At 29.6% G+C, this 18,966-nt stretch overlaps 1 long non-coding RNA gene across 1 annotated transcript; it reads left to right on the top strand.

Annotated features, from left to right (window-relative positions):
- Positions 1-11,293: 11,293 nt before the first annotated feature.
- LOC150030039 (uncharacterized) lies at positions 11,294-12,873 on the top strand. Its single transcript, XR_016527196.1, has 2 exons — positions 11,294-11,790; positions 12,590-12,873. It is a non-coding gene; the product is annotated as an uncharacterized LOC150030039 (long non-coding RNA).
- Positions 12,874-18,966: the final 6,093 nt, after the last annotated feature.

Here is an 18,966-nt window from a genome sequence, read left to right as displayed (position 1 = left end):
ATAAAGGCTTCTAAAGGAAAGTGTTTCCATTGTGGAGAGGACGGGCATCAGAAGTGCAACTGCCCGAAATATTTGGTTGAAAAGAGAGTTGAAAAGGCTAAACAAGGTAAATCAGATTTACTTGTAGTTGAAACATGCTTAGTGAAAAATTTTCACTTAACCTGAATATTAGATTCAAGTGATGCTAATCATGTTTGCACTTTTCTACAGGAAACTAGTTCTAGGATTCAACTCTTAGAACACGAAATGACTTTCAAGGTGGGAACATGCGAAGTCATTTCAGCTGAAGTAGTGTGTGACATCAAGTTATATTTTGAAGATTTTTTTTTTTATTTTGTTAAAGAATGTATATTATGTACCCAAAATGAAAAGAAATTTGATCTTCATATCTTGTCTGTTAGAAAATATGTATAAAGTATCTTTTGAAATCAATGAAGTGTTTGTTTTTTCAAGAGGTGTTCATATTTGTTTTGCTAGAATTGAAAATAACTTGGATGTATTAAAACCAACTGAAGCAAAAGCTATTTTAAATATAGAGATGTTTAAAACGGCAGAAACTCAAAATAAAAGACGAAATTTTTTTCATAACGCATATCTTTGGCATCTCAGACCTGGTCACATAAATCTCAACAGGATTGAGAGATTAGTTAAAAACGGTCATCTAAATCAGTTAGAAGACAGTTCTTTACCTCCGTATGAATCATGTTTTGAAGGAAAAATGACTAAAAGATCTTTTTTCTGAAAAAGGTCTTCGGGCCAAAGAACCCCTAGAACTTATATATTCAGACCTTTGTGGTCCGACGAATGTAAAAGCTCGAGGTAGATATGAATATTTTGTCAATTTTGTTGATGGCTATTCAAGATATGGCTATAATTACTTAATGAGTCACAAGTCTGAAACTCTCGAAAAGTTCAGAGAATTTAAGACGGAAGTTGAAAACTTATTAGGTAAAAGAATTAAAACACTTCAATTAGATCGAGGTGATGAGTATATGGATTTACAATTCTAGAATTATTTAGTGGATCATGAAATTCAATTCCAACTTACAATACCTAGAACACCACATCAAAATGGTGTTGCAAAAAGGAGAAATCGAACCTTGTTAGACATGGTTCATTCGATGATGAGTTATGCTCCGTTACCTCAATCCTTTTGGGGGTTTGCAGTACAGACTGCTGTATATATTATGAACATGGTTCCCTCAGAAAGTGTTTTAGAAATATCGTATGAGTTATGGAGAGGACGTAAAAGTAATTTATGTCACTTCCGAATATAAGGATGTCCATCACACATGTTGGTGCAAAACCCTAAGAAATTGGAAAGACATTCAAAATTATGCCTATTTATAGGATACCATAAGGAAACAAAAGGTGGGTTGTTCTATGATCCCTAAGAGGATAAAGTATTTGTATCAACAAATGCTACATTCTTGGAAGATCATATTAGAAATCATCAACCTCGCAGTAAACTAATATGAAAGAAATGGCCAAAGATACTATAGACAAATCAACAAAACTTTTTGATCAAGCTGGTCCATCAACAATAGTTGTTGTCCCATCGCATCCTTCTCAAGAGTTAAGAATGCCTCGACGTAGTGGGAGGGTTGTTCAACAGCCTGAATGTTACATGGGTTTAACAAAAACTCAGGATCATACCTGAATGGTCTAGAGGATCCATTGACTAATAGGCAATGGAAGATGTTGATTGGGAACAATGGATAAAAGCCATGGACGTAGAAATGCAGTCAATATACTTCAATTCTATCTGGAAACTTGTAGATCAACCACATGGGGTTAAACCTATAGGTTGTAAATGGATCTACAAGAGAAAACGAGACCACACTGGCAAGGTACAGACCTATAAAGCCAGACTCGTGGTAAAAGGTTTTACTCAAAAGGAGGGAGTTGACTATGAAGAAACTTTCTCTCCTGTTGCCATGATCAAATCAATAAGAATACTTTTATCCATTGCCACATATTATGACTATGAAATATGAATATGGATGTCAAGACAACTTTCTTGGACGACTATCTTGATGAAAGTATTTTCATGTCTCAACCAGAAGGGTCCATTGCACAGGGTCAAGAATAAAAGGTTTGTAAGCTTAAAAGACCCATTTATGGGGTTGAAACAAACTTCTAGATCATGGAATATAAGATTTGACACTGCGATCAAATCTTATGGCTTTGAACAGAATGTTGACGAACCTTGTGTATACAAGAAAATAGTCAACAAAACTGTAGCTTTCCTAGTCCTTTATGTTGATGATATCTTGCTCATTGGGAATGAGACAAGTTTCCTTGCTGACGTAAAGAGATGGTTAGTATCACAATTCTAAATGAAAGATTTGGGAGATGCTCAATATGCAAAAATAGAACCCTAGCACTATCTCAGGCATCTTATATTGACAAAATGTTGTCAAGGTATAATATGCAAAATTTCACAAAGAGTATGTTATCTTTTAGACATGGAATTCACTTGTCGAAGGAGAAGAGTCCTAAGACACCTCAAGAAGTTGAGGAAATGAAAAGAACTCCATATGCATCGGGAGTTGGGAGTCTAATGTATACTATGTTGTGTACACGTCCTGACATATGCTTTGTAGTTGAAATCGACAACAGGTTCCAATCTAACTCTGGACACAATCATTGGATTGCTGTAAAAAACATCCTTAAGTATCTCTAGAGACGAAAGACTATATGCTTGTGTATGTATGGGCCTAAGAATTTGATCCTTACGGGATACATTGATTCTGCTTTTCAAACTGATATAGATTCTAGGAAATCTACTTTAGGATCAGATTTTACTCTTAGCAGATGAGCTATAGTATGGAGAAGCATTAAACAAAGTTGTATAGTTGATTCCACGATTGAAGCAGAATATGTAGCTGCATGCGAAGTAGCTAAAGAAGTAGTGTGGCTGTGCAAGTTCCTGACAGATTTAGAAGTGGTTCCAAATATGCATATGCTCATTACTCTGTATTATGACAATAGTGGTGCAGTTGCCAATTCCAAGAAACCAAGAAGTCACAAGCATGGAAAACACATAGAAAGAAAGTACCATCTCATTAGGGAGATCGTACACCGAGGAGACGTGATAGTCACGAAGATAGCCTCAGAAGACAACCTAACTGATCCTTTTATGAAGGCCCTCTCGGCTAAATTATTCGAGGGCCACTTAGTCGGACTAGGACTACGAGCATCATAATTTAAAGTAAGTGGGAGAATGTCAAGGGTATTTTAGATGCCCTAATTTATTGTATTTTCTCTCTATTTTTCCTCAACATTGTAGACATTATATGTTTGTATGTTTGTTTCACTGGAGTATTAGTCCAAGTGGGAGTTTGTTGGGAATTTCCTAAACTCGCAGTTCGTAAATATTGTTAACATATTCTATATATCAATAAATGTGTCATTGAGTATCTTATTCAATAAATTGTTATTGATAATGCATTCTATTATAACTCCAATAAACAAATCCATGACTATATTATGAATACGTTAACTTTATGTGACGACATAAAAAAGGATCTAGTTTTGATATATAGCCAAAAAGGTCTATAAATATATGGATGAGATTGAGTACCTCATCCTAATGACACTATTGGATGTGACCCATTTTATATACTGATACAAATGATGTGATCTTAAAATCATTCATGTAGAGACATGCGAGTGGAGGAATCCTATGCAATGAGTTTGCATAAGATCGGACCACGAAATAGTCACTTTTCTTTATAACGATCGTTTACTGTTAAAACTAACTATTTCAAATTTCAATGACCTAGGGTACCTCGATTTTAATCCTGAGCTAACTACGAACTCCTGTTTGTTCGGGATTATCCTTTGATCTGCATAGGTGAGAGTAGTCCAACAACACTGCTCAATAAGCCTCCCATTTTGGGGATAAAATAGGATAAATAGTTGGGGACATAGTTTTGCAAGATGGAAGTCACTCTTACTTGATTTAGGGTTAACAGATAGGTTGTTCTTTTAAGCACTGAATCCTGGTCTTGAACAAAGGAGCTTCGACCTCTCTTGATCAAGAGGGTCATGGTTTATGAGTCAGACTATAAACCAATTGTTCAATAGAGGATCAGTGGGAGCTTAAGGAGCAAGATGTATTTACATGGGTAAAACGATAATTTTGACCTAGTTATAAATACGAACGACCTGTGAAGAATCGACTTACCTATTATGGTTAAAATGGACAGAAATATATCTACAGTAAGGAGAGTGCAACTATCGAGCTATGGTGTTGTGTCTTGGTAGTTAACGAATGGTGATTAATTCGATTTAAGGAGTTTAACCAATTAAATGCAAATCATTGGAGCTCATGATCTATAGGTTCATAAGGTTCCTCTACTAGCTCGTATTATCTTGGATTAGTGAATTGAGTAAATTTTGACTCGAGGAGATTTGAAATGTTTAAATTCAATCAGGATTTCTATTAATTGTATTTGATACAATTGAAACGTTTAATTTTTGTCGAAATTAAATAAAAGTGGAGAATTCAAAATTTTTAAATATTTGATGAGGTAAAATATAATATATAATATTTGATATTAAATTAAATTAATTAAACTTAATTTAATTAATTATTCAATTTTATTTAATTATGAAATTTGTTCAAAATTGATAATTTGATTAATTAGAATTTTGAATTTTTGAAAATTCAAAATTATAAAATTAAATTAATTTTTTTTTCCTTTGAAAAATCATATTTAATTTAATTTGATAATCAAAATCATTTGAATTTAAAATTGAAAGTGGAAAAATCCAACCTTGGATTTTTTCACTCAATGAAAATTGAAGTGACATTAACCATGCGAACTAATTTGCATGGTCTTCACGTGTAAATTGAAGTTTTGAACTTCAATTACTGATTGATGCAATCAGTTTGTTAACTGAAATTATGCAGAAAGTGAAAACCAAGCAAATCCTCCTCTATCTCACTCAAATCCTACTCAATTCAGTGTTTCCATCACACAATTCAAGTCAGAAAATAGTAGAGAAGATCTCTGTGGTGGTCTACTGAAGAATTGAGGACTCAATTCGTAGATTTCAGCTAAAATTGAAGAGTTTTCATCAAAGCTACTGTGTTCTTGAAACCCTCTTTTGATTTTTTTTTTTCAATGCATGTTTCAAACTCAAATTAAATGTAATTAGAGTGCTTATTAATTATGTTTTTTTTTTTCGCTGCATGTTAGTTTACTCTATCAAAAACGAATTTTGAGGTGATCAAAATGTTTTCTTCAATGAAATATCGTCATATACTTGTAGAGAGGGATGACAATCTTTACCTCTATTAAGTCCTTAACAAGCGAGATTCTTCGAGTAGCATTGTCTCTCGTGAACATTCGATATTCTTAGTAGATCAATCTTAATTTTATAGAATAATGTGGATGAAAAGATCTCAAAATAGATGTTTTTGATGTCAAGATCCCAAATAATCTCTTTTTTTCTAAATTGGCTAACTCTACTAGTAGAACAGAATTGACGCTTGAGTTGCTTTACAAAGTTTGAACTTAAAAATGTGTGTGTGTGTGGATCCTACCATCCCACCTGCAGTCCACTTGTAAATATCGTGCCTAAATCTAGGCTATTTAACTTAATTCATTATGCAATTTATTAATCGTTCATAGTGATTTTCTTCTTTCCATTATCATAAATTTATAATTAATTAACTTTTCAAAATAATAATTTAAGCAATTCACTTTTTTTTTTTTCAATTCCAATTTAAGTGTTTTTTTCATAAATAATTTTAAATATTTCAACAAAGAGTTTAAATCTCATTTTAGTTTATGAATTTTGATTAGAGTCTATTAAAAGAATTAAGGAAAATTATTTCAAATGGTAAAACTATTGAAATTATTTACAAAATATAGTAAAATCTCGAAACTATGAAGGATAGAATTGATAGATACTGATAAACTTTTATCGGTGATAGTTATAAAATTTTGCTATATTTTGTAAATATTTTATTTATTTTTCTATATTTAAAAACAACTCAAGAATTAATAGTTATTTAACTATTATTTTATTGTCACGTGTGCACTACTTTAATATCTGCTTTAGCCAATTTTATGTGGCTTTTCTATACCTATTTTAGTTTATGGAAAATAATAATAAAAGTCAAAATTATTTTGAATTAAAATAGAAGTATCAAGAATTATAAGAATCCAAAGAGGTTTAAATTGAAAAACAAATAAAAAAATGATGTAGTTTTTGTAAAGAAAAATTTAGATGTTGTCTGTATCTATCTTTATGCAATTCAGACAATTGTTTAATAAAAAATTGTCATATGATAAATATTTTTAATTTTTATTTTTTTTATGTAAATAAAAAGGAAATATAAAATTAAATACATTCTAGGATTTATCTAATTATTAGCTTTTATCTTATGATAATTTTAATTTCTTAAAAATATCATGATGAGGATGGTGATGAGTGAAGGGTAGTGGAAATTGTGAAGGAGTTTTTTAAGATTTTATTTTATTTATTTATTTTTTGTGGGATTGGGTGTTCCCACTTCTCACCCATTATCCTTCATTATGAAAGGCATATCATTTTGACACCATATATAAATATTCCATAGTATAGCTTAGTCTTATTCATGATTAACTTAGACCTATCATTTATCCATTATATTGTATATATATGAAGAGATGGGAAGGAGAGTGTGGGAGTTGGAGTGGGAGGAGTGAGTATATAATAATATTATAAACTAACTACCAACGAGAGTATCACATCTGGACTATTAAGAAAAATGCATGTAAATGTTAAAATTTGTCTAATGAAGTTTAGTACGCTTTATTAGAAAAACAAATGAAAAGCATTTTTTATTAATTAAAAGCACTTTTGAAATTTTCATGATCATTTTGGTTATTAATTAATAAATGCATGTGTGAAGATAGTAAATGAATGATGTAGTATAAATCTGAGACGGGTTGAAGTTAGGATTTTAATTGATTTCTAAACTCTCGAGAAAAGGGTAATGGTATAATTTTCTTGGAAAACAAGAAAAAGGAAAGGTAGGATTTGATTGTGTACTTTGAAAAGGTTTAATTAAGATTGGTCATTAGCAAGATAAGCATCATAACATTAATACATGCTCTTAAAGATATAGAAAGTGAATAAACTAAAAATCCAAGGATGAAATCAAGCCTATTAGAATGAAATTGAAACAAAAAAGAAACATAATGGGAAATGGTGGGTCTAACCCCATTAAGACTTTTGCAAAATTTCTTTTTTCTTTTTAATGTTTGTGATATTCTATTGGTGTATAGTAAAAAAAAACATGGGTGGCACAAAAATGTTAGGGTTATTCTTAAATGCATAAAAAGGTACATAATTTTATATGGAGAGAGAAGGAATCCAAAGTATTAGGGCAATCATAAAGCCAAAACTTCTCTTTCCCTCATCAAATGGAAAATAAAAGTGGGGAATGGCATAAGGTATACAAGGCAAAGAATCTCTCTCCCTTTACTATCTTATCCTTTTCCATGGGGAAAATTACCAACTTTTGGTGGTGATGACAAAGTTAGAGTATCCTTTAAGTTGAGTTTCTTTATTGGTTTCTTTTTTAAATAATAATAATAATAATATATTTGGTTGTAAATCAAAAAGTTGATTGGGCCCTTTTGGAGTATAAAGAAGTTGAAAAGCTAGAATGATGCTAAATGAATTAGTCTTTTAGATATGAGATTTTTTGTTTTTGGTGATTTTTATGGTGAATGCAATATGGCACCCAATATATATCAATCAAGTTCATGGGGTACTTATAGTCCCCATTGCAATATATGTGTCAAATTTTTCTCATTACTCAAAAAAAAAAAAAAAAAAAACAAAAAACAAAAAAATCAAAAACAAAAGATAAAGGAAAAGGTAGCTGAAAAGCAAAATATATGCCATCCCCTCCCTCCCCATATATACCAAAATTTTATGCCTCAAAAAGTTCTATATTTTGTCTCATGCATTAATAATTATGTCATATTCTTTGCCCTAATTATAATGTTTCATTCGCTCCTTAATACATTATGCATTATTGAAAGAATAAAAAAATTGAACTTATTAATTTTAATGCTATCCAAATATCATTAGTGACTAGCTAATGTTTTCAAAGTTATGCACATACATTAGATTCAAGGTTGAATTCATAACAAAATATTATAAAATTAGATCCGAGAAAACTATATGAAATCAATCACTCTAACTAAACTTAATTTTCAATGATAAATGATTTGGTTTTTGCCATGGCTTAAAATTCTGTTTATATTAATAGTATTCCATGGGTATTGTAGTATTAAACTAAAGAAAAAAAAAAAAGTTTGGGTGCAGCCAAGTCCAAGAAACACCCAATAGTAATGTGTCATGTGGTAATTTTTGTTTAAAAAAAGATCTAATTTTTTATTTTTAGGGTATAAGAAAAACGGAAGCATGTGATCAAGTGTAGTTTAAATTGTACCTAATCATTATCCTAAACTAAAAGAAAAGGGGAACAAAAACAAAAAGGTTATATGTGTTTTGTAGGGTTTTGGCAATCTAGCTTTGGATACCATGAAATCTAAAATGGGAGGGATGATGATATGTGAGCGTTGTGCCTATTCTCGAGGGAGAGTGTGTGTATGTGTGTGTGTTTGCTTTCTCTTCTTTATTGTGTTTTACTTTGCTTTGTGGTAGTGGCTGGGTTGGACCTCTCCATTTCAAAAGAATGGAGCCTAAAAAGAGTCTTCCCTTCAATCATCTACTTGTATATCTAATCATACCCACACATTCATTTCATAATCCTAACCCCATCTCTCTCATTATAAACACACACCTACTTTTCTCGTTAATCATCTATCTCTTTTCTATTGGTCTACTCTCGTTTGCTTCCTATACTGTTTATTGGTTAATATATATTTTCGAGACAACAACCCTCTAAATATCCCATGATGTATGATACTGTTCATTCTAAACATGATTAATTTACTTTTGCTTTCATCCAAAAATCTTTATATCAGTAGAGATACTTTTCATTACTTATATACATGATTATCCCCTTATCTAGCTAACGTGAGACTTTGTTCATTACATTTTAAATAATATACTTAATACTACATATTGTATCTTAATTATAGTGTACGATAATTTTGCATTGAGTTGGATGTATCGTATATCTAAGGTTGTTTAGGTTGGACAAATTTATTATTTGGGTAATTGAATTGTGTATAAGAAAGGGCTCTAAATCTAATCTAAATCTTATCCAATCTAAACAAATGGCCTTATATATAGTGATAGGAAGGCATTGGTTTGCTCACTATCAGATAAAAAGGCAGACACATTGGGAAGTGAAAAGAAGTAAAAAAAAATGAAGAAAAAAGCATGTAGTTTTCCATGGAGGTGTGTGAAAAGAGAAAGGAAAGGAGAAGAATAAATTTTAAAGGGAAGAAAGGGGAAAAGAACATGAATAAGCTTGTCTCTTTTATGAAATAGGGATGAATATGATTTTGGCAAGCTTGGGAGTTAGTGGGCAAAGGAGATGAAAAGAAACTGAGAAAAAGAGAGAAAAAGAGAGGTGTATGTTTTAGCTCCAACAAAGCTTTGTCCTCCTTAGCTTCCAATGCAAGCTTTATATAATTAAGGATACAAATTTTACCATCCAAATCATTAGGGGTGTTCAAAAAACTCGATGACCCGAAAGAATCGATCAATCCAACTCAATCTATGCTGTTTTAATTGAGTTATCAACCTATTTGAGTTGAGTTCAGTTAAAATACATGAAATATTTGTGGGTTGGATTGGTTCATGGGTCACATATAATTAAAATAATCCAAACCAACTCGAACTTATATTAACTTAAAATATATATTTTTTAACTTATGATACAATTTTATATACATATATTTATTTAAAATTTATTTTTTTAATAATTTATTCTCCAATAACTTCTAAAAATAGTTTTTTAACACTTTGGAAACAAAAAATTCATTACATAAATTGAAATCATTTTTAAATCTTAATTCAATATATGAAAATAATTAAATCAATTTTTTTTTCGTGTGGAAAATAAATTTAAATAAATAATCCGGTTAACTCAACCAATTCAACCAAAAAGTTTCATGGTTGGGTAGATTGAAGAAATTAACAAACCAAACAAATGGGTTGGGTCTAAAAGTTATCCGACCCAACCCAAAATACCCCTACAAATCACGTTTGACCCAACTTTTAAAAATAAGTATATTTAATATTTTGCTTGCATCAATTTATTATGCTTGCACTTCTCTCTGCTCTCTAAATCACATTTACCATTTTGAAAAAAAAAAAAAAAACGTTAAACAAGTAGTTTGTGACATAAACGAAAGGTTATTCTTCGTTATTTTTAAAATCTGAATCAAGTGAAATTTGGATCTTAGTAAAAAAATATCATACCAAATGGACATTTCTTTTTGCAGAAATAAACCTAAGTATAACAAAGAACATTTTATATATTTTACATTATGTTTTTCTTCTATAATAAAGATATATAATTTTTTATAATGGAAAAGTGATTGCACGTGCAAAGTGGAAAAAAAAAGAAGCATGAAGTAGTGCATTCCACATTCATTGATATCAACAGAGCTGAAATGAACAATAAGACTTAGCCTCCAAATTGGTCACCAAGAATTTTCTAATAATTTGTATTATTTATTCTTTTGAAAAAAATTGAAAAATTTCTCCTCTCTCCTACTTGTGAAAAAATAAAAGTGGGTCGACAAGGATCCTTACTAACTAGTCAAAGAGGTAATTTTTATTTATTAATAAAAATTTATTTTTATTTTTCTTTTTATGGAAAATTATATATATATAACAATTTAAAACAAAATAATAGCCAAGTATTTGAAAATATGAACCAAAATTAGTTTTTATGAGTAAAAAGTGTCTACCATGGGTTGTCTGCATGTCGTTTGCTATTATGTTTGTTACTAGTATGTGTATATGATGATGATTTATTGCATGTTGATTTTCTTACATTTATTATATGGATATACATTATTAATAAAAAAATTATTTTAAATGATAAAACTGTTAAAAATATTTACATATAATAACAATATATTACAACCTATGTGTGATCACTACAAGGCATTTGGGCTTTAATGTCGGCTGGAAATACTAAAAATAGATGTGTAATGTCGGTTTTGAAAAAAAGCAGATCTTTAATGTCAAGTTTAAATCGACATTAAAGATATATTTTAATTAGGTTATAATGTCGGTTTAAAGCCAACTTGTAGATATCCATTTATTTTATTTTTTTCCTTTTAATAAAAACATCTTCTCTTTCATTTCTCTATCTTTCTTCTCTCTCCTTTCTCACTTCTCTCCTTCAAACACTCTTCCGTTCTTGACCAAATCTTCGTGGAGGTGCAAATCTCGTCGTCGTTCGGTTCGTTTTCATCAACTCCGTCGTCAAGTTCGTTGTCAAGTTTGTTTGTAGAGGTGCAAATCTCCGTTCGTGGAGGTGTCGTACGTGGAGGTGCAGATCCATTCGTGTATCGTGCTTGGGTTCATAAAGTTTGTTTATTTTCATTAAATTTTTTGAGTTTATAAGCTTATGGATTAATGGTGGTCACCCAACTTTGCCTTCTTCCACTGATCTCATAAACAACAATTTTGCAATAATTTTATTCACCCAACTATGATTGTGAGTTTTCTTTTATATCTTCAGTCGTTTCACAAGACTTTTACTATCAAGAAGTTGGCCAAGAAGAAGAGATAGAATAGGCCTATTCCTCACTGGATTTGGTTGAGCACTGACAACACCATCAGGTCTTTTAACTCTTTTGTTTCGTCTTTAATCATATTATCATTTATGTTCTTGTTTGTTTTAAATTTTAACATCATATTTCCTTTTCTTTTTATTTGTTAGATCTTATACATCTTGATGAGTTTTCTTGAATGTGTAATGTTGAGTATGGTTTTGATATTTGTTCTACAACATGGTTGTGCTTTTGGCCCTCTCATCGTATTTAGAATAATTTTTTGATGGTTCCTTTAGTATGGAATTAAGAGGTCAATGCTCAAGGTTCAATTTTGTTTTAGTTACTTTGATGCTTTTGTTGATGAGTTTTGTTTGATGTGATTGCTATGTTGATGAGTTTTTTTTTTTTTTTTTTTTTGAATTTGAAATGTCGAGCATGGTTTTGATGTTGTTCTAAAGGATAGTTATGCTTTTGACCCCCTCCCCTCCCCCAATTGTCTTTAGGATAGTTACTTTGATTGTCTCTTTAACATGAAATTCTAGACTACTTAACGCATTTTAAGGTGTTTTTAGAGTACTTTAATTGGTACTTTTCTTAGAAGTGTTTAGGAAAGATTTTCGCATAAAAATAATACTTTGAAGTCAGTTTCAACTAATTCATAATTATTCTAAAGCTCACTTGTATTTTATATGCTTAAATTATATGAGATTTCGATATTTATTTTACATTATCATCATAGTTTTATGTTTGGCAAACCTACATTTATTTGTTATCTCACTATTTTTTCTATTATTCTTTCCCGAGGGTAATACCATGTTATGTTTTTTTACTTATTTGATCAAATTGTTGTTTTATCTACTTTGTAGGTGGGAGAATAGTCTCAAGGTTCCAAAAATTGACATCAAAGAAACTTGGGAAGACATCGTTGAACACACATCATTTATCTTCAACTTATTTTTAGTCATTTTAACCATTTTGTAATTCATTTATTTTGAATTCTATTCTTGTGCGCAACTTAGCATATATACTCTACTTGTTCAATGTAGAATATATATGTATACTTTATGGTTGATACGTAGGGATTTGCTATTGAAACTATATGGAGTTGATTTGGATGAAAAATATATTTTATCTTGGTCTTGGAGTTAAATTATCGTCTAATTTTTCTTTTGTGAATTATTGAAGATTTGTGAAAGTAATTAAGATTTTATTTTGTGCATGTACAAGTAAAAGATAAATATTATCGTGCAAAGCAACAAATATTTATTTTTCTTTTATTTTTTTTAATGACAAAACAATAATAGACATTTATATTGGACAATTACTAACAAAAAATAGGTGATAAACTGGTATTGAAGATAATGTTCAATATTGATTGAAAATCAGACATTAAAAATAGTATTCAATATCGATTGAAAACTGAAATTGAAGATAATTAGCATTGAAATCTTGGTCATCTATAATGTTGGTTTAAAATCGACATTGAAGACAATCGACATTAAATATTTTTTATAACATGATCTTCAATATCAGTTTTCAACCTACAATGTACCCCTATAATGTCAGTTTTAAATGACATAAAAATCCAGTTTTGTAGTAATGGATAGACCGGATAAACTACTATCTGTGTCTATCAAGACACAGATATACACAAATCGTAGTATATCACGGTTTATCCTAGATAGACAATAAAATTTTGCTATATTTGTAAATATTTTGATTCATTTTCCTATACTTGAAAATAATTTTTAATAATAAAATATAAATACTATATCAATGATATTTAACTTTTACTTTTTTTCTGTATTTGATTATTTACATGTTCTTTTGTTATGAAGTACTCCATGGCTGATATACCATATCAATAGAACTAAAAAGGGTCTATTCATGACTGTTTGATGTTGTTGTGTCATGAGGTTTATCTTTTATTTATCATATCAATAGCTTATAAAAGATAAAATTGTGGTGTTTAGTTTTTGTTTTCGACAGTGATGGTTTGCTTATTTCTTATTATATCTAACATTGATATATATCATACCAATAAATACAATATATATATATATATATATTAATAATATTTATACGTGTTGTTTATCAATAATTATTTACATGTTCTATGAAATTGTGATTGATCTAATTGCAAATAAGCAAACAAGCAACAATTAGTTGAACACTATGGTGAATCTTACTTATATACATTTTATATTTCGTTCATAATTATTAGTGATATATTTGTAGTAAAGGAATATTAAATAATTATTGATAAACAACGAGTCTAAATATTATTTGCGAGCCAAATTTTATAGATTGTATTGCAAAGAAGGCTAGGTTAAATTCATTATCAGGGATTTGGGCTGGGCTTATTCCTAAGTGGATTGAGTGTTGGGCTATTAGAGACTGTTTTCATTTGGCCCAAGTGGCGTAAATAATAAAAGTATCATTTTCTCGAAAGAAAAATATTTATCATTGATAAATGTAGAATTATTATATTAATTATAAACATGAAAATATATTTTTTTAATCAGCGGCAGACATAACCCTATTCTACCAAATATGTAGAAACTATGGTTGCTCGTATGCATAAAAATAATCTGTTTTTCCATTGATTTATCATTCCAGAATTTTGAAGATTCTTTTGTTTTAAGTCGGAATGTAATATTTCGTGTGTATCCATAATTTTTTAAAAACAATCACTAAAATACATATATTAATGGTCTATCGATAAAATACATACAAATTGATCATAAAAAATAGATATAGAAAGCTAAAAATATTCTATCGGTGTTAGACTATAAAAATAATTTGTTAATGATATAAACCTATCACTTACTATCTTAGTGATAGATCCGAAAATTTATAAAGTTGCCATATTCACAAATTATTTATTAATGTGATGTATTTGCAAATATATATATGACAATCAATTTTGCTACCCATTACAATTATTTTGTATAAAATTTTCATTGTTTTTTACCATATTTTTTTCTTCTTCTAAAACTCTTATTCATTAGTTTTCTTTCTTTTACTTTTTAAAAAACTATTAATCCTAATCCGATTTTTTTAGATCAATATTTCATATATACGATTTTCATACCAAAACTATTTAACCAGTTTGAATGCAAATAAAATTTATTAAAATAAATAGAACATTGTCAAGACAATTAATTGTCTTGACAATATTTTATTTATTTTTAAAAAAATTGTCTTGACAATGTTTTATTTATCTTAAAAAATATTTATAAAAAATAAATATCCAAAAATGTTTATCCAAGAGTTTTACTTTGGTTATTTTTGGATAAATAATTGTCTGGATAATGTTTTATTCATTTTAATAAATATTCATAAAAAATAAATATCCAAAAATATGTATGTGACAACCATTTTTACTACCCATTACATTTATTCCCTTATCGGGGTTAAATGGTATAAAATGTCCATTTTTTTTTTACATTAATGTCTTTCTTTTCTTTTCTTTTCTTTTCTTTTTTTTTTTTTTTTAAAATTATTATTCATTAGTTTTCTTTTTTTCATTTTTAAAAAACCATCCATTCTAACAATCCAACTTTTCGAGATTTATATCCTGGGTCACTGAGACCAAAATTAATTGGCCAATTTGATATAAAAATAAAATTGATTAAAAAACTAAAACATTATGAAGACAATTATTTATTTATTTATTTTAAAAGATATTTATCCAAAAATAAACTTCCAAGAATATTTTTCCAAAAGTTTTATTTTCGTTATTTTTGGATAAAATATTATAAAAAATAGTCCAAATAGAACTTTTATGGAAAATTGTAATGGGTAGAAAGAAAAAACATAAGGATATTTGCAAATTTAACAATGGTTTTCTAAAATTGCAAATATAGCAAAAAAAAAAAATGGAACTTGATTTTCCATTTTTTATTATTATAGTTTGACCTTCACCTGTGTATTAGCAGTTTAATATACTTATATATCAATCACCTTATATACTTTATATGTGGTATACCAATCAACTAATTTACTTTATTTAAGGAATATAATTTATACAATTGATATATGTGATTTTAATTATATTATAGTCGACGTTATTTATTCAAGTATAGTAAGTTTTTTTGTTCGTTTTGATATAGAGTTATTTTCATTTAATTAGTTCGATTTGGATGATCTAATATACGATTGGCGTTAGTTGTGTTATATTCTCAAAATATAACATAGATGTATAAAAAATATATTAGCAATCATTAAAAATTCATTTTATGTACATTATTAGAGTATCAATAGTATATCAACAACACTCTTAACAACCCGACTTTTTGAGGTATCTACTTGGGGTCATTACTACCATGTATGAAATTCTAAACCGAAATTAATTGACCATTTAACTTCAAATTGACACATTTCTTGCACCCACTTACTACGAACGACTTTCCCTATTCACCTTGTTATTGACCTATGCAAACACTTTCTGAATGGAGTAGTCACGGTAAAAATGACATGAAGCCGATCATGGATCTTAGGGTGTGAACTTAGGGACGTGAGAGTTAAGAATAACATATCGTATATATTATTAATCTCCTATTGAAGTGTTCTAGTTGTTTTGGGTAAATATTTACTTAGGTATATTCCGGCTAAGAAAACATCCTAAGTCTATGTGGTTTATCCAAGTATAACGTCTATATTTGAATTTTAACCTATGATGTCTAAGTGATAAAAACCATTTTTATTACCTCACACCTCTCACGCATGCTCATAAAATGGGGATAACAACACTCAATAATTTGGTTTTAATCACCAGGTAGGAGGTGTTCCATAAACCGTCAACTTAAATACTTCCAACCTTAGACAGAATTATAAACCGGTTGAGTTTGTAACCAAAGTCTTACAAGATAACGACCTATTTTAACTATTAAAACAAGTTGTTATATATTAATCCTAAGTGAGCATGCTAGTTATCTTTGTTATAGATTTTAAATGTCTAGCTTATTTTATAACACTTTATAAAAGTATAGACATGCTATAACATACACATGAAACCTTAATCATGCATATTATATATTGTAACATATTATAACACACTTTCAATGCATGATACATGCTTCCTATGGTGGGGTTTTAAATCTACATGACATACTATATGCACATACAAGATTTAATTAATTCAATTAAACATACATTCATAATGTATAAATAATTAAACATAAATTGAAATGGACGGATTTTTGGCATCCTAAACAAGCAAACAAATTAATTATTACATTAATAAATTAAAAAAAAACTTCTAAAAGCCTCTAGACCGCTCGAATCGAACCAAATCGGACCCGAACTGCCTGAACTGGACCTCCATGGCTTCAAAAAACGCTGAACTAGTCAAAATCAAGCTGAACTGGACCACTAAGGCCTGAACCGGTTAAACCGATTCAGTTGAACTGTTGGTCATTTGGCGCGTGTGCAAAATGGGCTAGGATGACACTCCATCCCAGTGTTGCAATGCCACGGGTTTTATTCTTCATTTCTGGGTTGGCTGAAGAACAGCATTGCAATGCTGTGAAAGTAGCGTTGCAACACTGTCTCACAGAAGCTACAATTGTGGAAATCTGCTGTTGAGCTTGCTTCGGATTTCCTTCAATTACAACCTAATTGAAACTATAATGACTCTAATAAATTTATACTCTGAATCACACATTAAGACCCATAAACAAAGAGCCAATTACAACAATTACATGTAAATTGAACAGAAATTTAGATGCCAAAACCATAAAAATTCATTTCAGCAACCATTTCATGCAACTCATGAAAAATACTCACTATGCCTAATGTAAATTGAGTGCTTAAAACATTCTTTGATACCAATTGATGGAGTTGACAATCAACATACGGAAGCTATTAAGGATCTAAGCACTCTAACTACATTAATTTAGAAGGAAAAACATGCATGTTCATAGTTTTCAACATATTAGGGTTTCAGAATAATACCTTTGATGTTTCCACCGAATTGCTTGAGTTCTCATAGATTTCTTCTTCAATCTATGCAATAGACCACCACATAAGTCTTCTCTACTATTCTCAGGTCTTAGATTGAGCTGTGGAACTTAAATTGAGAGAAATTAAATATGGGTTTTGAGAGTTGAACAAGAGAGAAAAAACTAGATTTTTCCTTCTTTTAATTTTTTGATTTATGATTGCATGAACCCTTAAAATGAAATAAAAAACCCAATATAAAAAAGTTCATCATGCAGACTGGAATGAGCATGAAGATGCCACTTCAAAATCCATTCAAAACTAATGGCATGTGGTGGATTAGACAATAGAGAATGTGGGATTTTTCCACTTTCTACTAAATCCAAAAATAACATTTAATTGATTTAATTTGTAAAAGCAAATTTTGAAATTCTGAATTTCAAAATTAATTAAATAAATTTTATAATTTTGAATTTCATAAATCTAAAATTTGATAAATTAATTTTGGATAATTAATTAAACCAATTTAATTAATTTAATTTAATATCAAATATTAAATTAATATAACACTTCATCAAATATTTAAATCATATTTAAATATTGTCAACTCTCGATGAACCATAACATTTAATTCGATAATTAAACATGAATTGTATCAAATATAATAATCCAAACCCTAAACCGAGTTTGAATAAGAAAAAATCTCTCAACACGCTATTCTAAGGTTTAATCTTATTACGAGCTAGTAGAGGAACCTAATGGACCTACAGATCATGAGCTCCAACGATTTGAGATTAATTGGTTAAACTCTTTAAACCGAATCAATCACTATTCGTTAACTACTAAGACACACCACTATAGCTCAATAGTTGCACTCTTCTCATTGTAGATATATTTCTGTCCACTTGATTTAACCATAATCAGTAAGTCGATCCTTTACAGGTCGTTTGTATTTATAGCTAGGTCAAGATTACTATTTTACCCCTGCAAAACATCTTGCTCCTTAAGTCTCCACTGAACCTCTATAGAACAATTGGTTTATGGTTCAACCAATAAACCCAATCTCTATCTGCCATAAGAGGGCGGGGCCCCATTGTTCAAGACCAGGAGTCAGTACTTAAGGGAACAATCTATATACTGATCCTAAGACGGGTATGAGTGAATTCCGTCTTGCAAGACTACGCCCCCAACTATCTATCTCGTCTTACCCCTAAAATGGGAGGCTTATTGAGCGGTGATGTTGAACCACTCTCACCTATGTAGATTAAAGAATAATCCCAAATAGATAGAAGTTCATAGT

This window comes from Benincasa hispida, unplaced genomic scaffold (genome assembly GCF_027475165.1).
Source record: "Benincasa hispida cultivar pf3 unplaced genomic scaffold, pf3_genome.v1.1 HicScf669, whole genome shotgun sequence".
Taxonomy (NCBI): Eukaryota; Viridiplantae; Streptophyta; class Magnoliopsida; order Cucurbitales; family Cucurbitaceae; genus Benincasa; species Benincasa hispida.
Note: the sequence above shows the minus strand (reverse complement) of the source record. Positions and strands in the feature narration are given on the sequence as shown.